The sequence below is a fragment of the Microcaecilia unicolor genome, chromosome 11 (assembly GCF_901765095.1).
Source record: "Microcaecilia unicolor chromosome 11, aMicUni1.1, whole genome shotgun sequence".
Classification (NCBI taxonomy): Eukaryota; Metazoa; Chordata; class Amphibia; order Gymnophiona; family Siphonopidae; genus Microcaecilia; species Microcaecilia unicolor.
Genome location: NC_044041.1, coordinates 151095905 through 151115014, shown reverse-complemented (window position 1 = coordinate 151115014; position 19110 = coordinate 151095905). Strand labels below are relative to the sequence as shown.

At 45.0% G+C, this 19110-nt stretch overlaps 1 protein-coding gene across 3 annotated transcripts in view; it reads right to left on the bottom strand.

Annotated features, from left to right (window-relative positions):
- Positions 1–19110, bottom strand: part of EXOC3L2 (exocyst complex component 3 like 2) — a 419752-nt gene that overhangs the window by 303007 nt on the left and 97635 nt on the right. For 2 of the 3 annotated variants that reach the window (XM_030219236.1, XM_030219234.1), the window contains exon 2: positions 12702–12815. The gene's annotated coding sequence lies outside the window, so the exon portion shown is untranslated. Of the gene's footprint in view, positions 1–12701; positions 12816–13466; positions 13536–19110 lie in introns of those variants that run through there. The other variant, XM_030219233.1, reaches the window with a different exon arrangement.

Here is a 19110-nt window from a genome sequence, read left to right as displayed (position 1 = left end):
TGATGCTTCTGCGGTCATTCTGGTCACCGCCTGTGTAACTAATGTTCCACCGCAGACCAGTGAGTTCCTGGCCGAAACCTGTACTACATCCAAGATTCAGATTCTCTCCAGCGGTTGTTCTAAGAAGACTCCTCAAGACTTGATATAGAGTTCAGGACGTCCCCATTACCAGGAGGGCTTATGGTCTTGAGGCTGTAGTGGTACTCTAGCTCTGTTCTCAAGGTCCAGCACTATTAATAAGATCCAGCCTTGTCTTCAATCTGCAGACTCACTTTCAACTTCCAGTCCTGTAGCCCATGTTCATGCTCCTAATGCTCCTAAGCTCACCAGCAGGTTCCACCAAAGATATCCCTGGAAACCCAGATCTCCCGTGGGGACCACAGGAGCCTTGAAGGGGTGGTACTGTCATGATTATGACCATGCCCTATACTTGCCTCTCCTCCCAGTGACCAGGCCCTATGGCCATTGTGGACTGCTTTGCTTTTTCCCTGTTCCCCAATCGTGTTCCAGTAAACATTCTAGTCCTATTCTGATGTTCCAGCATTCCAGCCTTACTCTGGTGTTCCTACAGTCAAGCCTCATTCTTATTATTTATTTATTTAGATTTTGCTCACACCTTTTTCATTAGTAGCTCAAAGTGAGTTACATTCAGGTACTCTGGATATTTCTCTGTCCCAGGAGGGCTCACAATCTAAGTTTGTACCTGAGGCAATGGAGGGTTAAGTGACTTGCCCAAGATCACAAGGAGCAGCAGTAGGATTTGAAGCGGCCACCTCTGGATTGCAAGACCGGTGCTCTAACCACTAGGCCACTCCTCCACTCTTCATTGTGACATCATCGGTAAAGGCCCTTATAAGCACCTGGGAACTTTTATGCCTTGCCTTTGCAACAGAGGTCTTCAGATAAGTTCTTGTCTGTGTTCGTTTGTTGCACTTCCAGCCTGCTCCTACTTTGTCTCCAGTCTGTAATCTTGCTTCTGCTTCAGCTCTGCTTGTCTTTAGCTCTAGTTCCTTCCCTGTTTGTATTTTGTCCTGCCTGCTACAGCCCTGCTTTGTCTTTAGCTTTAGTTCCTGCCCTGCTTGTCCCAGTCCTGCCTGTTTTCAGCTTCAGCTCCAGTCCTACTTGTTCCAGTCCTGCCCGTCTTTAGCTTCAGTTCCAGTCCTGCCTGTCTCAGTCCCTTCAGTTTCCAGCCTTGATCCTTGTTTGGGTGGTTTGCCTGCTACTGCTGGTTATCAGCAGTGGCCCAAAGGCTCACTACTCTTGTGACAGCTCACACATTAAGAAGCCCTTGAGTCCCACCTACCCGCCAGCATTTCCTATATAGGCTTCTTATTCCTTGCTGATTTCAAGTTGCCTTTCCTCACACAGAGACCACGACTGTAAAAAAATAAAATAAAATTATTACGGTTGTGGCCGTGCCCTTATTTTCAGACCTACTGTTTCTCTGTATCTAGCTCTTTGACCTCGCCAGTCTGCCTTTTTTTGCTTTTGTTTTTCTTCCTGTTAGCCAAACCTTGCATTGGTCTCCCTGCTTCTGCTTCATTTCCTACTTGTGACATCATCAGCCTACTCCTTTATAAGGACCTAGGGAGCTTTCCTGTGTTGCCTTTGCAACAGGTCCATTTTCCTTTTTCTTGTTGTACTGTTTGATTCTGAGGGAACTGGTCTTCTTGTTAGTCTGTGTCTCTGGGCACAGCCCTGAGCGTGTGGTTTTGGTTTGAATCTGTATGGATTACTTTCCTGTTAGGTTTGCTCTCAAGCAAAGCCCCCTTCTCTTTCACTGTGTGGGTTGTTCTGCTTAAATCCCCCTTCTCTTTCTCTGTGTGGGTTGTTCTGCTTAAAGTCCCCTTCTCTTTCTCTGTGTGGGTTGTTCTGCTTAAAGCCTGTATGGATTACTAGCCTGTTAACTTTGCTTCCAAGCAAAGTCCTGTTTTGTTTCCTTGTGTGATTCCCTTGTTACCTTTCACTGTTCAGAGAACCGGTTGTTGCCAGCCCAGCTGCTTTTCTTGATTACTTTGCTTCCACAACCTATCTGCTTTCTTTGATTACCTTGCACCCGTGCAGCTGGGTGTGCTCTGTCTGCCTTTCCCTTTCCTTCTGGCTGAGTTCTGGTAAGAACATTGTTTGGTTTCCCTTTGTTGGCTTCAGTGCTTTTTTGTGCCAGTACGCACCGGTACAGTGTACCGGCACCTTTTTTCTGGGTCCGAGGGCTCACCTGCCCGCTCCCTGCTGTTTGCACCCAGCCGTGATCCCTGCCTTGTAAAACTTTTCTTTTTTTACCGAAGTCGCGAACCGGCAGCCTGAAGAAAGCAAACAGCAGGCAGGCTCGCCTCCATGCATCGTGTCGCTTCGTTTCCCTGCATTCTCAGCACGTCCCGCCCTCCTCTGATATCATTTCCTTTCCTCGAGGGTGGGAAGCACTGAGAATGCAGGGAAACGAAGCAACGCGATGCAAGGAGGCGAGCCTGCCTGCTGTTTGCTTTCTTCAGTCTTCAGGCTGCCGGTTCGTGACTTCGGTAAAAAAGAAAAGTTTTGTAAGGCAGGGAAAACAGCCAGGAGCAAACGGAAGGGAGCGGGCAGGGGAGGTTGGGGCGAGTCACTGGACATGGAAGGGAGGGGGAGGATAGGGGGCAAAAGAGAATCACTGGACATGGAGGGGAGGGGAGGGAGGAGAATCATTCTGGACATGGATTGGATGGGATGGCAGCACAGGGGAGGGCAGGGGACAGAGGAGAATGGAGAATTGCTGGACATGGATGGGAGGGGAAGGCAGGGAAGAGAGAATTGCTGGACTTGGATAGGAGAGGAGGGCAGGGGAGAGAGGAGAATCGCTGGACATGGGGGGAGGGGAGAGAGGAGAATCATTCTGGACATGGATTGGATGGGATGGCAGGGCAGGGGAGAAAGGAGAATTGCTGGGCAGGGGAGAGAGGAGAATGGAGAATTGCTGGGCAGAGGAGAGAGGAGAATAGAAAATTGCTGGACATGGATGGAAGGGGAAGGCAGGGAAGAGAGAATTGCTGGACTTGGATAGGAGAGGAGGGGAGGGCAGGGGAGAGAGGAGACATGCTGGACATGGATGGAGGGGAGGGAAGATAGGAAGGAGATGCACATGAATGGGATGGCAGGGGAGGAAGGAGAAATGCTGGAAATGGATGGAGAGGCGAGCAGAGCAGGAGATAAAGGAGAATTACTGGACATGGATGGATGGAGGGGTTGGCGGGGAGAGAGGAGAAATGCTGGACATGGAAGGAGGAAAGTAAAGAAATAAATGGAAAGGAAGCCCTGGAAACGGAGTTAAAAGAACAGATAGAGAGCAGCAGAATCAGACACTTGCACCAGTATGGACAGAAAACAGTCACCAGACAACAAAGGTAGAAAAAATCATTTTATTTTCATTTTAGTGTCCAATTTGAGAATTTACATCTGCTGTCTTATTTTGCACTGGGTATACTGGAGCTGTAACATCTTACAGAAATGATTTATAATGAAAAAAAATCACAAGTTATTGTTTTTCTCCTATACTAGTATATTTTCAATGATGTCTGTTTATATGCTTAAGCTATGATGGCCGACAGGTGAGGAGCTCAGATAAGGAGCTCCCGGGTCAAAAGAAAACAGACCTACCTGGACCATCAAACGCCGTCCAAAACCGGACCGTATTGGACCGAAACTAAGCTGAAACCAACAGGGAACAGCGGGAACTGTGGAGCGGCATTGCAGAGCCCGAATCCAACGGAGGCGATCTGCCCGCTGCACCACGAGGCCACGCCGCATCCCTAACCAGACAAGACTGCATGGGCTTAGCTGAACTGCCCAGGTCAGCTGGAACCAACCAAGCTGAACTAAAATCCAAACCGGGACCAACCCGAGGATTTTGGACCCCGCAGCCCTCTAAGGTTAACCGGAGTTCATCTGCCGGAGCAGCCTACCTGCCACATCCCAGGCCAGAACGACCGAGTTGCGCCGAGACCAGCCTTACCGAGATATGGCGCTCATAAGAAGCAGCCGAGATAATTAGTGCTTCTTTGATCTGCGACCGGTGCACCGCTGAAGCCGCTTGGTCCACATAAGGCCGGGGCGCCAGGGGAGTGGAGAGAGGAGAAACGCCGATAGACGACTGAGCGAAAGAGACGGGAGCCCCAGACGAAACAACCCAAAACCACGTGGAGACAGGTCTGACCAGTCTCACCTCCAGTGCCGCTGGTGGAGCCGTCAAACCGCCTCCAGTGAAGCCGACGAGCTGCCCGCCCTCAATCAACCACCCCAGCGCTAGCGCGGACCACCGGCAAGGGCCCAAGCTCCATTGCCCGTCCAACGCCGTCACAACCGGACTGGAATGGACCGGAATTGAGACGGAGCAGATTCGAGCCAACTGGGAAGCCGCATGAGAAGCAACAGAGCCTCGGGCCTCCTGGACCGGCACTGAAAAGGAAACGGTAGGTTCCTTCGCCCGAACCCGCACCACAGACATCCACACCCACACCACAGACGGCCTCCCCACACCGGCAGTGCGGTGCGGAAGTAAACACTGTTGAACTGGTAATAAATAGAACTCAAACGAGAACACTAGAGTTAAAGTACTCCCGAACTGAACTGAATGCTTTGTCTATACTGCTTGCACTGCTTACTTGTTTGCCTTAACTGCATGCACGCTCACAGTCATAATTTAAAATTTCATACTTTGTTTTGCTTTGCTTTAAACTGAAGACAAATAAGCTGCCATGCTTAAATAGCACCATTCCCTGCACTGACCAAATGTATATGCTTTGAAAACCTAAGTGAGCCACCTTGCACAATTATGCACCAACTGTAGATACATGCCTGCCTGCTCTAATTACAAACTAGCATTATCAGTAGAAACAGTTGCCAAGTTTAAATGCAATGTAGGCTGGCTTGCTGTGAATTGTTGCCAAGCTTTGAACTGTTGCTAAAGCTTAAATGCAAATGTAAGCTGTGAACTGTTGCCAAGCTTTGAATTGTTGCTAAACTCAAATACAAATGTAAGCTTTCCCTCGTTTTGAATTGTAGCCAAGCTCAAATGCAATTGTAAACTTCGAACTGCCAAGCCTCATTGCAAATGTGAGCTTGATTCGCTTGGATGTAAACCAGCTGAATGTTTGCCACAACGCCTTAGAAATAGATATGAATACCAGTAAAACACTCTTAACCATCCATTGTCTCTCCCTACTCTTATACGCAAACACAACCTACAACCCAGATAACAACAAACCCATTGCCCACAAATCACACAGCACTCACATACACACAATGCCCACCCCAAAGAACATCCACAACAACTCACCCACAATACAACAATCCTATGTACAACCGATCAACAACCCACCAAACCAAAGACACAACAACCAACCAAAAGGAATAATCTCCGGACATGAATACCGCCGACTAAAAGAGGAAAACAACAATAACAACAAATTCAACCACCGAAGAAACAGACAACTAATAAAAATAAACACATGGAACCCCCCCCCCCCCCCCCCCCCCCCCGGAACCATACCACTCAGTCCAACTAGGATACATCAATGCAAGATCGGCAGTAAGCAATTCAGTAGATATTCTAGACTGGATTACCACAGACAACTTAGACCTTCTATTTATCACAGAAACCTGGTTCCACAGCCCCACAGACCCTGCCATCTTAGAAACATGCCCACCAGAATACAAAATCACCCACTGGACAAGAAATGGAAAAAAAAGGAGGAGGCGGAATAGCTATTATCTACAAACCCGAATTCACCATCACAATCATGGGTGAATCTACCTCGCCACAACTTGAAATTGCATCGACAAGAATTTATCATCCAAACCTAATAGGACACCTTAACACAATCCTATTCTACAGGCCACCAGGACAATGGCAAGACTCCCAAGTACAACTCATGGATTTCATCTCGAACTCCTGCGTGTCTGCCTCAAACATCCTCATATTAGGAGACATCAACCTACACCTAGAAGATGACACCTCACCAAGCACACGAGAATGCAAAGAATTCCTAAAACTCTGGGATCTGCAAATACCCAACACGCAACCAACACACGAAAAAGGACACACACTTGATATCATAACAAACAAATTTGAACCGGACTCAACTACCATACTCACTGACACAAGATGGACACCTACACTATGGTCAGACCAACATAAAGCAAATGTCTCTCTCTGCTGGCGAAAAACACACACAAACACAATCAATAAAAAGGAGCGAACAACATACACAACGAGAGGAAAAATAGACCCCACAATATTCTGGCAACAGATCTACCAGAACGAATGGCCAACAAACGCAGACACCATCCAATTCCTCCAAGAATGGGACGATCTATGAACAACAACATTAGACAAAATCGCCCCAATCCAAACCAGAACATCACACAGGAAAAAGACAAATCCATGGTTCACTGAAGAGCTGAAAAAACTTAAAACACAAGTCAGGAAACTAGAACGAGAATGGAACAAAAAGAAAGACGAACAAACACTGAACGCATGGAAATTACTTCGGAGAAAATACAAATACACCATAAAGCAGACCAAAAGACTACATTACAAAACAATAATAGGACCAAACTACAAAGACACACATAAACTCTTCAACCTTGTGAACAAACTGTTAGACACCACACCAGTTACAAACAACGGCAAAGATGTACCAGATGTGGACAACCTTGCAAAATACTTCAAGGAGAAAATTATACAACTACGACTCAAAATACCTGCTAGCCCTATTGAGTACGCCACAATTTTAGATTGTCTAGACCCAGAAGAAGGAACATACCCTGCAGACAGAACATGGACCAAATTCGAAATACTATCAGAAGACCTCATCTCTGAAACTCTCAAAAGATATGCCAAATCGAACTGCAAACTAGACACGTGCCCAAACAACCTCATGAAATCTGCTCCTCAACAATTCATAATAGACCTAACGAGCCATGTGAACTTCATGCTACAAAACGGACTCTTCCCAAAAGAAAAAGGAAAAATCTTACTCACCCCAATTCCTAAGGACACAAAGAAAAACACAAGTGAAATAACCAACTACAGGCCAGTAACATCCATACCACTATTAACCAAAATAACTGAAGGACTGGTAACCAAACAACTCACAAACTATCTAAACAAACACTCAATACTGCATGACGCCCAATCAGGATTCCGGTCGAATCATAGCACAGAAACAGTATTAGTCACCCTTATGACCACATTTAAACAAATAATTGCAACGGGCAACAATATACTCCTCCTACAATTTGACATGTCAAGTGCTTTCAATATGGTTGACCATGGAATCCTATTACACATACTCGAATACTTTGGCATTGGAGGAAATGTCCTGAATTGGTTCTAAGGGTTCCTAACCCAACGTTCGTATCAAGTCACATCAAATTCGACCACATCCAAGGCATGGACACCTGAATGTGGAGTACCACAAGGATCACCTCTCTCACCAACCATTTTCAACTTAATGATGATCCCTTTGGCAAAACTCCTATCAAACCATAACCTCAACCCATATATATACGCTGATGATGTGACAATATACATCCCCTTCAAACAAGACAGTAACGAAATCTTCAACGAAAATCAATCAAAGCCTACACATCATGAACACATGGGCGGATGCATTTCGTCTGAAATTAAATGCAGAAAAAACTCAATGCCTGATTCTCACCTCCCAATACAACACAAAAGAATTCACAGCCATAAACACACCAAACCTGAACCTTCAAATCTCTGAAACGCTAAAAATCCTTGGAATCACTATCGACCGCCACCTAACGCTTGAAACTCACGCTAACAACACAACAAAAAAGATGTTTTACAGCATGTGGAAACTGAAAAGGATAAGACCATACTTCACAAGATCCGTCTTTCGCAGCCTAGTGCAATCCCTCGTGCTCAGCCATTTGGATTACTGCAACTCACTATACGCAGGTTGCAAAGAACAAATACTGAGGAACCTTCAAACAGCCCAGAATACAGCAGCCAGACTCATCTTTGGAAAGCCAAAATATGAAAGTGCAAAACCATTACGAGAGAAACTGCACTGGCTCCCACTCAAGGAACGCGTCACTTTTAAAATATGCACATTAGTCCACAAAATCATTCACGGCGAAGCCCCAGCCTACATGTACGAGTTGACAGACTTACCAACCATAAATGCCAAAAGATCATCCCGAACCTTCCTTAACCTCCACTTCCCCAATTGCAAGGGCGTGAAATACAAAGCGCTACATGCGTCAACCTTTTCTCACATGAGCACGCAGTTTTGGAATACACTGCCGCGCAACTTAAGAACAATCAACGAGCAAGCCTCCTTTCGCAGATTATTGAAGACCCATCTTTTCGAAAAAATTTACGGAAAGAAACAAAACACATAAAGGCCACACTTAATGTTCACTAATGCATCATACATTCACCTCTGAATTATCATTCCCGTAATATCACATCTCTCATACCTTTACTCAGGGCCGTGCCTAGGGTCTCTGGCGCCCCCCTGCAGACTATCAGTTGGCGGCAGCGGCCTATGGTCAGGACCAGAGCTTGAGCGACAGAAGGGAAGGAAGGCGCGCCGAGCAAAGAACACGCGCTTCACTGCTGCTGCCGACGTACGCCACCTGAATGAACTCCGAGGAGGTACGCTTTTAAAATTTAAGAGGAGAAGGGGGGGTTCCTGGTGCTGGGAGGGAGGAGGGAGGGGGACGGGCAGGCGGATTGATGGTTGCTTGTTTGGTTGAAGGGAGGGCGGGAGGCAGGCCTGGTACTGGGAGGGAGGGAGGCAGGCCTGATGCTGAGGGAGGCCTGCTACTGCATGCTGGGTGGGAGGGAGGCCTGATGTTGGGTGCTGGGTGGGAGGGACGGAGGCCTGATGTTGGGTGCTGGGTGGGAGGCAGGCCTGATGTTGGGTGCTGGGTGGGAGGACGGAGGCCTGATGTTGGGTGCTGGGTGGGAGGCAGGCAGGCCTGATGTTGGGTGCTGGGTGGGAGGGAGGCCGGCCTGATGCTAGGTGGGAGGTAAGCCTGGTGCTGGGAGGGAGGCCTGCCTGGTGCTGGGAGGGAGGGCAGGGGGGAGAGGAGGGTGGCTGGACATGGGTGGCTGGAGGGGAGGGCAGGGGGAGAGGAGGGTGGATGGACATTTGTGGCTGGAGGGGAGAGGAGGGTGGCTGGACATGGATGGAGGGCAAGAAATGAAGAAGAAAGGAGGAAAGTAAAAAAATAAATGGAAAGGAAGCCCTGGAAATGGAGTTAAGAGAACAGATAGAGAGCAGCAGAATCAGCGACTAGGACCAATATGAATAGAAATACAAAATCACCAGACAACAAAGGTAGGAAAAATCATTTTATTTTCATTTTAGTGTTTGGAATATGTCCAATTTGAGAATTTACATCTGCTGTCTTATTTTGCACTGGGTATAATGGAGCTGTAACAGCTTTCAGAAATGATTTATAATGACAGAAAATCACGTTATTTTTTTCTCCTATACTAGTATAATATTTTCAATGATGTCTGTTTATATGCGCCATGGCTGGTGTAAGGGGTGTGGCTATCATAGGGGTGGAGTCTTATGTGGTGACCCCGCCCATAATGAGTACCGGCACTTTGTGATAAATAATTCAATTTTGGGTTGCTGTTTGGGCACTCGGTCTCTGAAAGGTTCGCCATCACTGGCCTAGAGTGTATTCCTATAGTTGGTTCCCTTTACCATTGAGTGCTGCATGGCCAGCCTTGGGTATTTTATGAGTGGCTTCCCTTTTCCCTTGAGTGCTGTGTGGCATAGCCTAGTGTATTCCTTTGAATGGTTTCCCTTTTCCCTGAGTGCTGTATGGTACAGCTTAGAGTGTTCCCTCATGAGTGGCTTCCCTTATCCTTGAGTTCTGTATGGCATAGCCGTGAGGGCTCCTCTGTGTGGCCTTGTCTTGAGTTCTTCCTGTGTGCTTTCTGTTTGAGTTCTCTTTGTGAGGTTTCTGGTTGTGTTTGAATGGATTGCTCTTCCTTTTAGCTGGGACTACTAGCCCAGCCCTGAGCTACCTCTCTGTGTGATTTCTGTTTGACTTGGTTAGGATTATTCGTTTACAGCTGTGGATCTAGCACAGCCCTGAGTGTCCTCTCTGTTTGGTTCTGTTTGTGCTTGAGTGGGTGGTTCTTCTGTTTAGCTGGGACTACTAGCCCAGCCCTATGCTACCTCTCTGTGTGATTTCTGTTTGACTTGGTTAGGATTATTCATTTACAGCTGTGGATCTAGCACAGCCCTGAGTGTCCTCTCTGTTTGGTTCTGTTTGTGCTTGAGTGGGTGGTTCTTCTGTTTAGCTGGGACTACTAGCCCAGCCCTGTGCTACCTCTCTATGCATTGTCTGTTTGACTTGGTTAGGACTATTCATTTTTAGCTAGGGTTGTAAGCCCAGTCCTGTGCTGACTTCCTGTGTGGTTTTCTTATCTTTTACTTGTGGTTTCTACCATGTGAGGCTAAGTGGGGTTATCTTATCCCCTTCAGTTTCTTTGTGCCTGTGTGTAGAGTTTTTTGACCCCTTGTTTGTGGCTCTGTTTAGTGCAGTGTGTGTGCACTGCTTGAGTAGTACTTGCTCAAGAGATTCCGTTCTGTTTCTTTTCCCTTCCCTCTGGTATGATTTGGTTCCGGATTGGGCGTGAGGCCCATATGCTTGGACTCTGTACAAGTGGGTTCCGGATCGGCCGTGAGACCCGCCTGAGTGGTCTATCTCCCTTTTCTGGTGGTGCTTGTTGCTTGTCTTGAGTGTGCTGTCTATTTGCCATGTCTGGTATCTTGTGTGTATTCAGTGCCTGGTTCGCCCCTACTCTGCGCCTCCCCAGAGGACTTGTCTGCTGCAGCCCAAGGGCTCACCATCCCGGGTTCTGTGACAAAAATAAAATAAACCAAGAGGGGAAGAACGCAAAGTCTTCTGTTTGTTTTGACTCAACCATTTACTGCTGGGGCACTTATGCTCAAAAATTTAGAAAAATTCTGCATTCTTTATTGTAATTCTTTTGTGCAGAATTCCCTCAAAAAGTATCTTCCAGTTTCTTCCTTCCTAGCAATATCAGTCTCCAGATTCCACTCTCCCCAGCTCAGTTTAACCCCCTTCCCCCTCCTCAGCTTTTTCTGCCCTTTGTGTGTCCCCTAGTTCTTTCTCCACCCCCTCTTTCTACTCTCCACTACTCTCTCCTTCCCTCCTCCCTCAACCTCCCAGCAAGACTCCAAGTTTAGTCCAGATCTGTCTTTTCCTTTCAATCCGAAATTCTCTGTCCATGTCGTCTCTGCCCTGCTGTACTCCCTGGCACATACTCCTTGCTTTCATTTTCCCCCCTCCCCACCTCAATAGCATGATAAGAGGCTATACATAAGGCCATGTCCTCCTCTGCTACCTGGCTTCTGAACACCGATTTGAACCACATAGCTGTACAGTGTTGTGTGGTTCAAATCATTTGCCAAGCCAGTATTGCAGTGGGTGCCTTTTTTACTCTGTCTGCAGTCCAGTGCAGTCACATTCCTGGATGCTTTTCCTCGGAAGACTTGCACCTACTACACTAGTCTTTACAAAAATCAACAAAGGATTCTGCCTCCTATTTTCTTTGTTTTTCTGTGTCATACTGTGAAACTATTTAATAAAAAGAAAAGATAAATGGGTTTCCCTACTAAAAGCTGCTTTTCTAGCCTAAATTTTCCTTTTTAAAAACTTTTTCTGAGTAGCAGCAGGTTTTTTTTTAACTAAACCCACAATTCTAATAAGTGAATTCAAGCTCATATACAATCAACTCATAACTATTTCAATCTATTTATTCTACCTCCAGCAGAAATACTTGTATTTTCTGTCTTGAATATTGCCTCTAACAATTGGAGTATTTTATCAGCATTAGGGGCCTTTTACCAAGCCGCAGTAGCATTAGCACATGGCTATCGTGTGCTAAAAAGCACTATCGCGGGAGACACCGAGATGTCCCACGGTAGTGCATGCTAATCCCACACTGAAAAATGTTTTTTTTTCAGTGTGGAACATGTGCCCATGGGTTGTAGGCATGTCCTGCATTAATCAGGTAGTGCAAGAAGATTGCTGCTTGCTGTCAGATTACAACAGTTGCAGTAAAAGTTCCTGTGGTAATGGCTATGCACTAACTGGGAAATTATATATAGCAAATATATATAGCAAATGTGCCTATTTTACTGCCACGCTAGAAGTGGCCGCAGCAGCACCTGGTAAGCCCACGCGCTGACAGCAGTGCTGGCTACTTTTTAACGCAGCTTAGTAAAAGACCCCTTAGTTCTTCTGAGTTTTTCAGGCTTTCTGTATTCAGCACAGTATTAGCACAGAACTACAATAGTAGTTCCTACAAATTTTACATTTAAAACTAAAACCTGATCTCGGTTTTATCAGATCAGAATTTTATTGTTGTCAATTCAAAAAGGAGACTTTTAATATACCCAATATATGCTTGGTAAAATACATCCCTTCTGATCCACTTGCTTGTCAATTAGAACTAGCTCCAAATTAATCTTATTCTGCTTTTCCAGTTATAAAACCTCACTAACTGTATGGTTCTTCTCTCTCATTCACCATCATTTAACACAACTGAAGACAATTTGTTTTTTTTAGTAATAAAATTTTTTTTAACATTCACCACACTTTACCTTTACCAAAAGTATTATTTCAGACTCTTCCTTTACACTCACACGTCTCAGGTTCTTCTGTAACATTCCTACTTTTCCTGCCAGAGCTTTGCTTTACTCCTGCCCAACTACACTCTTCATCCACCAGCCTTCTTCTGCCCAGTAGTTGTGCTGCAGCTCCAAAACGAGAAGAAAAAAAAACACTTGAGCACTTTCCATACTCTACTCCTGTATCTCTCCCGCAAGCACAATAAAGAACTCTAAAATTCACTTTGCCTGGCTTCTAAAATCCCTGTAATTCTTATTTTATCTCTGTATATATTTTCCCATTCCTGCAATTCAAGTGGTAATATACACCTACATATGTCCATACACGTTCATGCTGACACAATAACCAGATCCATTCACCCAAGTACGCCCCCACAGTCCCAGCCACTATCTCCTTCCAGTAGTCCTTGCCTCCTGGCTCCTCCTTTTACTCATCTTGCTAGATTTTATCAGACTCCTTTCAGCCAGACTTGTACCAAAACACATGTGCCTCTGCTCCAAGGTCCCCTCACTAGCATGCACCTGTAAATCCTCTGCCGTTCCCTTTCATTCCAGTACAAGCCACCTCCCTGCAACCAACCACCATCTCCACACCACAGGTCCCACGTGTGCACAAGCATGTGCGCATGCATGCCTGCATCCAACTTTCCTCAGCCAGTGGCTCTCTCAGCTGCAACATCTGACCTCATACAACCAGCTGCCTCCAATTACAGCTCTCTCCTGGCTTTTGTTTTTTTTTTCTTGAATCATGCGCCCCACTTCTAGGTCCATTTTGGGTACCTGGCCCTGTTCAGTCATATTCTCATGGTTCCTCCTCTCTTACATGCACCAGACCTGACTCCACAGGACACATTGTGCTAGTTTGGATCCTCCTATAAAAAAAAAAAACAAAAAAAAACTTGTGTCTGTTGTAACACCAGTGGCTCACTTTTTTAAAATTTCTTCAGGCCCATAGGTTATCAATAGAAATCAAACAAAATAAAACATGGAAAAGAAAATAAGATGATACCTTTTTTATTGGACATAACTTAATACATTTCTTGATTAGCTTTCGAAGGTTGCCCTTCTTCCTCAGATCGGAAATAAGCAAATGTGCTAGCTGACATTTGCTTATTTCCAATCTGAGGAAGAAGGGCAACCTTCGAAAGCTAATCAAGAAATGTATTAAGTTATGTCCAATAAAAAAGGTATCATCTTATTTTCTTTTCCATGTTTTATTTTGTTTGATTTCTATTGATAACCTTAAGAGTGGACTAACACGGCTACCACACTCCTCTACTTCAGGCCCATACAAACTTCAATGTGCAGAAGCACATTCAAACTACAACAGCACCTGACCAACTCCCTCTGTCCAGGGATATACAGCTGAAAAGATTCTACAAAATAAAAAAATAAAAAAAGGATTCTACGGGTAATGCAAGATCTCCCACTCTGAGAAAAGATGTAGTCAGTCCAATTTCTTTTCCCCCTTCAGAACAGACTCAACTGGGGTGCAAGTTCCCAGACCAATGGCACACAATGACTTTTCAACTGTGGTGGATTCGACAGCAGCAACTACTAATTTTATTTATTTGACCTTTGTATCCCACAATTTACCAACGTGGTTACTTTCAATGTGGCTAAAAAGTTGAAAGCCTAGGACATGAAGGATTTAACTATTGATCAAGCCAGTAATTGGAGAAGTGTGAAGCGAGAGTTACAGTGAAGATAATGGAACACATAGTAACTAACAGATGTGATTCATTGGGTCGAGACTAGTTACAATGAGTGAAGGTGGGTATTATTTAATATCAAAGTGAAAGAATTTCCTGAAAAAGAAGGCTTGCAGGTGTAATAGAATATAATTACTCTTAGATCTTAATTCTTTTGGTGGGGAGTTTCAGTTTTTTGTGCTTAAAAAAGGAGAAGCCGGATGAGTACACTGATTTATATCTTAATCCTAGGCAAGTAGGGAAGTGAAGGCCAAGATAATTATGTGCTCCAATGAGCCTTGTGAAGTGGTAGATTGATTAGGTTGGTCATATATTCAGGAGCAAGGCCAAAATGATCCTATGGACCAGTGTGCGTATCTTGAAAAGAATTCTGGCTCCGACTGGGAGCCAGTGATATTTCTGTAGTAGTGGGCAGCCGCTTTTGTATCTTGACTTCCTGTAAATCAATCTGTCTTGCGGCCGTGTTTTGGGTTGTTTGCAATCTAGTCAGTAGTTCTTCCCTACAACCGGTATACACTCCGTTACAGTAATTGATGTGTGTTAAGACCATCATTTGGACTAATATTAAGAAGATCTCTCTGGGAAAGTAGTCTCATTCTCCTGAGCCTCCACATTGTTTGAAACATTTTCGATGTGGTGGTCAAGATCTGGTGTTCACATGATGGTCCAGAGTGACTCCTAGTAGTTTCAGATTTTCAGCTATTGGGTGAATAACTCCATCTATGTTAACGCTTATGAAGGTGTTGTTGTAGTGGGAAGATGTTAAATGGTCAATTCTTGGTGCTAAATTAGTTTGAATGTGGTGGCCCATGATTCTAGGATATCTAAACCAGATTTAATTCTGTCCATGATGTTGTCATCTAGTTTGTTGTCAAATGGGATGTAAAACTGACATGTTGTCAGCATAATGGAAAAAGGATTAAAGCTGTGTTTTGCTGAAGTTCGTACTAGTAGTATCTTCATAATGTTGAACAAGATAGGAGACATGGGTGAACCCTGGGGAACTCCACATTCTGCTTTCCATATAGCAGATAAGTTTGTAAACGTCTTGCTTGATATCAAAAAACCTTCAAACCACCAATTCCAATTTTATCCAGCAGCCTTAGCAGAATCAAGTGGTTGACCATGTCAAAAGTGATTGACATCTCAAACTTTGCTGACCTCATTCCTGAGTTTTGCTAGAAGGGTGATTAGCACCATTTCAGTGCTAAAATGGAGGGCAGAAACCTGATTTGGATTCAAGCAGTATGGTATTCCATTAGCTGTATGGCGATTAGTCCTTCCATAAGTTTCGTCATGAGAGGTATGGAAGTCACAGGTATGTAATTTGTGGTTTAATTTCTACTTTGTTTCTTGTTCTTTATTATCAGTGTTAGAATAATGTTGCCCTTTTCCATTTGGAACAAACCTTTGGACAGAATAAGAGACAGATAAGATCTTAGCTGTTCTATGAAGTATGCCGGGGCTGCTTGCATTAGGTGGCTATGGCAGCTGTCTAACAGGCAGGATGCTTTGGAACTTTTCTGCACTAACTGCTTTACTATTTCAGCACATAGTCGGAGGGTTGAAGGATGACCAAGTTCTGTCAGCAATTATGTTGTTGTGTGAGCTTTCCAGTACATCAACAAGCAGTCTCTGTTCAGGTGATTTTGTTTTTGAAGTATTTGACCAATGTATCAGCTGAAGGGGTGTTTTCATTTCAAGTTGTAAACATGTGGGTGGATAGCATGGAGTTAACTAGCCCCTACAGTTGTAGTATGCTTTGATAATTGGGACCAACTTGCTCTTTATAATATTTCATCTTTGCTTGTTCTAGATTGGTTTTATTGCTCTCTCTCTCCTCCACGCCTCCCTGTTGGCTGTGGTGGTTTTGTAGCATTTTATTGCCCTCTTCCACGCCTCCTTTTGGCTATGGTTGTATCTTTAGACCATTGTCTTTGTCTTCTGCAAAGCCTTTTCATTTAACTTACTTCATTAGTGAACCAAAGGAACACGTCTCTGACTTTTTTTTTTATAGTTTCAGTGGTACTCTGTCATGTAGGACCATTCTGCTTCTTTCCTCCCATTTGTGAAGGAACTCTTTTGGGTTGGCTAAGGGAGTCCATAGGTGGTCATACTTTCTGTTCCAAACCTTATTATGTCAATCTTACTGCATGACTAGTCAGTGTTGACTATCCAGCTTATTTTCGAAAGAGAAAGATGTCCATATTTCGACCCAAATCGAGAGATGGGCGCCTTTCTCCCGTGGGCTCCCAAATCGGAATAATCGAAAGCCGATTTTGGGAGTCTCCAACTGCAATCTGTCGCGGGAATGGACAAAGTTGATGGGGGCGTGTCGGAGGCGTGGTGAAGGCGGGACTGGGGCGTGTTTATCGGCCGAGGAGAGATGGGCGCGCTCGGCCGATAATGGAAAAAAGAAGGGCGCCAGAAGCGAGAATTTGGGTCACTTTTTCTGGACCCTTTTGTTTCAGAAACAAGTCCCCCAAAAGTGCCCCAACTGCCCAGATGACCACCGGAGGGAATCGGGGATGACCTTCCCTGACTCCCCCAGTGGTCACTAACCCCCTCCCACTCAAAAAAACAGAACTTTAAAAACTTTTTTTTCAGCCTGTATGCCTACCTCAAATGTCATACCCAGCTCCATCACAGCAGTATGCAGGTCCCTGGAGCAGTTGTTAGTGGGTGCAGTGGACTTCAGGCAGGTGGACCCAGGCCCATTCCCCCCCACCACCTGTTACATTTGTGCTGCTAAATGGGAGCGCTCCAAACTGCCCCCAAAACCCATTGTACCCACATCTAGGTGCCCCCCTTCAGCCATAAGTGCTATGGTAATGGTGTAGATTTGTGGCCAGTGGGTTTTGGGGGGGGGGGGGATTTGGGGGGGCGCAGCACCCAAGGGAAGGGAGCTATGGACTTGGGAGGTATTTTAATTTTTTTTAATTGTTACAAGTGCCCCCTAGGGTGCCCGGTTGGTGTCCTGGCATTGTGAGGGGGACCAGTGCACTACAAATCCTGGCCCCTCCCACGACCAAATGCCTTGGATTCGTTCATTTTTGAGCTGGGCGCCTTCGGTTTCCATTATCGCTGAAAAACGATACCGCCCAGCTCAAATCCGCACAAATCCGATGCATTTGCCTGGCACAAACCGTATTATAAAAAAAAAAAAAAGATGGACGCCCATCTTGTTCGAAAATACGGTCTGTCCCACCCCTTCACATACCCATTCTCGGAGATAGATGCCCATGGAGATGGGCGTTTGCATTCGATTATGCCCCTCTATGTGTTACAGGATTCCTTCCAATACAGAGTTAAGTTTAATTTGGCATGATCAGACCATGGGGTTTCTTCCCAGGAATGCTCTTCTATTTTAAAATTATGATTTACTGGAAATCTGTATGCTAGCAGATCTAGGATATGCCCTTTAGGTGGTATGGTATTTACCTCTGGACTGTAGAAGTCATTCAATGGTAGGAATTCCATGCAGTCTTTAGTGGTTTTGTCAGCTGGATCATCTAGGTTGAGATTGATATCCCCTATTAAGATCACATCTGTGTGGTTGACACATATTTGAGATGAAATCCATGATTTCTATCTGTGCTTCACTCCATCTGCCCGGTGGCTTGTAGAATAAAATACAGAGTAGCTGACCCTGCAGGGTCTCATCCCATATTTTAATGGTACATATTTCCAGGTTTGGGGATATTAGTTCTGACATTATTTCTATTTTGAAGAAGTATTTGTACAATATGGCGATATGTATACCCTGCAGGAAAGGAGAAACAGGGGTGATATTATACAAATATTTGAAAGGTATTAATCCGCAAACAAACCTTTTCCGGAGATGGGAGGGCGGTAGAACGAGAGGACATGATATGAGAGTGAAGGGGGCAGACTCAAGAAAAATGTCAGGAAGTATTTTTTCACAGAGAGAGTGGTAGATACTTGGAATGCCCTCCCGCGGGAGGTGGTGGAGATGAAAACGGTAACGGAATTCAAGCATGCGTGGGATCCTCAGAAGCTTAGCCGAGATTGGGAGGCGGGGCTGGTGTTTGGGTGGTGGGGCTAGTTCTGGGCAAAACTTCTACGGTCTGTGTCCTGAAAATGGCAGATACAAATCAAGGTAAGGTATACACAAGAAGTAGCACATATGAGTTTATCTTGTTGGGCAGACTAGATGGACCGTGCAGGTCTTTTTCTGCCGTCATCTACTATGTTACTATGTCCTCCTCCTTTTTTCTTTTTCTCTAGTACAGTGAATGATTTTATATCCTGGGGGGCATAGCTCATTTATTTGTTTAGAGTAGAACCATGCTTCAGTTATGTATAGTAGGCCTAGTTTGTCCTCCTTCAACCAGTTTTTTAAAATATATCTGTCAGTAAAATAGGGATTGGTAGATAGCCATCTTCATGTGTGATTTCAGTTGTGATTTTAAGCAGCTGTTGTGCAGGCTTTTTGGCCCAAGTGTATCTTTTCCTGTGACTCAGAAGTTCCTGACCTTCAGGGTAGTCATTTTTTGGAACTGGATTCCTCACAGCTCTAAGATTTCTTCCTGCATTTGATGAGGCGCAATTTAAGCCGTGATGCATGTTAAGAACGGGAATCCTGTGTTCATCGGCATGGACTAATGCAAGTGAACTATTGGCATGGACTAATGCAAGTGAACTAATCTGCCTTTAGTTTGACTTCTCATTCCTATTGAATAATGGAGTTG